The sequence below is a fragment of the Branchiostoma floridae genome, chromosome 1 (genome assembly GCF_000003815.2).
Source record: "Branchiostoma floridae strain S238N-H82 chromosome 1, Bfl_VNyyK, whole genome shotgun sequence".
Taxonomy (NCBI): Eukaryota; Metazoa; Chordata; class Leptocardii; order Amphioxiformes; family Branchiostomatidae; genus Branchiostoma; species Branchiostoma floridae.
In genome coordinates this window covers 34,168,994-34,170,644 of record NC_049979.1, presented here as the reverse complement: position 1 = coordinate 34,170,644, position 1,651 = coordinate 34,168,994, and the positions used below count along the sequence as shown (strand labels likewise).

General features: G+C 40.3%; 1 long non-coding RNA gene across 1 annotated transcript; it reads left to right on the top strand.

Annotated features, from left to right (window-relative positions):
* The first annotated feature begins 495 nt into the window (after window positions 1–495).
* LOC118430435 lies at window positions 496–1,425 on the top strand. The gene is made up of 3 exons (XR_004832854.1): window positions 496–682; window positions 819–889; window positions 1,171–1,425. It is a non-coding gene; the product is annotated as an uncharacterized LOC118430435 (long non-coding RNA).
* The last annotated feature ends 226 nt before the right edge of the window (window positions 1,426–1,651 follow it).

Sequence of the window (1,651 nt, the reverse complement as noted above, 5' to 3'; positions counted from 1 at the left end):
GCCAAGACGCTGGGGACAGGCATCATGGTCTGGGGGATATAAGTTTCTTTCTTGTCATATGTACCATGTATACCTTCCGTGGCTCTCAGGCCACGATGACGTCATCAGACTGGACAGGTGAAGAACTTATTTCACCGCGTCAGGCGGTCAGACGGGCCTAGAGGCCTCGTCTTTCGCGCTAGGTCGATACGGACGGGCGACGGGCATGTCTTGGTGCTAAAAGCCGGCGGTACTTTCATGGTATATACAAAATAGGAGTAAAGGAACTTTTTTTTTTGTAATGGGTCGCTGATTGTCGGCCGTTGATGAATCATTGGCCCCTGAATCATAAAACAGTAAACAGTAATATCATAAAATGATATAATTCTGCTTGGAATGTAGGGCAATGTTATATCTTGTTACATAACCATTTTACGTAAAAAGAATTATAATTTGAATGATAATTACATAAAAGAACTTCATTGAAACCTTTGTACTTTTATTATTGCAGAATAGCAAAGTTCAACGGGAAAAAGACCGAAAACTACTATGCTTTTCAAGCAGAGGTCAGAGCGACTCATGGCGACTCATGTCGGCTTGGCTACCCTATGTGGAGTCTCGCTACTAGTGCTTATCTACATATTTCCTCCAGACCCGCATATAAAACAAGCCTCGAGGAACAAATCTGCTGGAATCACATTAGGTACGTCCTCCTTGCTGGTTATATCAAAATAATGTATACGATTATATTTCAAACGTTGATTTAGTTTCGTTTTTTTGCATCATGTACAAAAAGTTATTAACATCATTTTTTTTCCACCTACCAACTGTTTGAGAAGATATCAAGGCGCATTTGGCAGGGGCGGACTTACTTAAAGAACACTGTAGAAAAAGTGTTGGACGCAAGGAGGTTAGTATGATCGGTTTTCTTCTATTTAGTTTGGTTGTCCAAACTTAAGTTTTATTCCTAGTCACAGTGGACTTGTTGATGAGAGTATGGTTTAATAAGTCTTTTAACCCTTTAGTAGTCATCACCAGTCAAGAATTCCCAATTTACATTCGGGGCTTTTTAATGAGTGACTGTCAATCAATGGATAAACTAGAATGAGCTTCAAACAGAAGTAAAATTTTCAGTATGCTACATTGTTTGGTATCAATAATAATTTTCGAAACTTTATATTTTCCTTACAGGCACCTTTATCGGAAGTCCTAAAAAGCCTCATCGTTATCGATAAATACAAAGTGCTGTATTGCCGAACAGGTAAAACAGGCAGCTGGACCACAATGCAGCTCTTGTATAACTTGGAATTAGGCACCAATATGAGTCGCCGCGAGGTGAGGAAGTTTGCTAGAGAGAAGCGGCTACCAATTCTTTCAGATTTTTCTGAGGAGGATATCTGGCTTCGTCTTGCTACGTACAAGAAGTTTCTTGTAGCTAGGAATCCACTAGAAAGGTGAGAAAACGTTCATGATTCTGATGAGTACTTCGACACAAAATACTGTAAAGGCAGAAACTTTCGAGATGGTTTAACCCTATTCAGACCGGGCTTTTTTGATCATCCCTAGACCGGGGGGGGCTTTTGAGGCCCTCCACTTCTAAGTCCTATAACTCTAAAACGATGTGCCGTAGGCCACCAATTTTAGACGGTCATGATTTTGACATAATATCTGA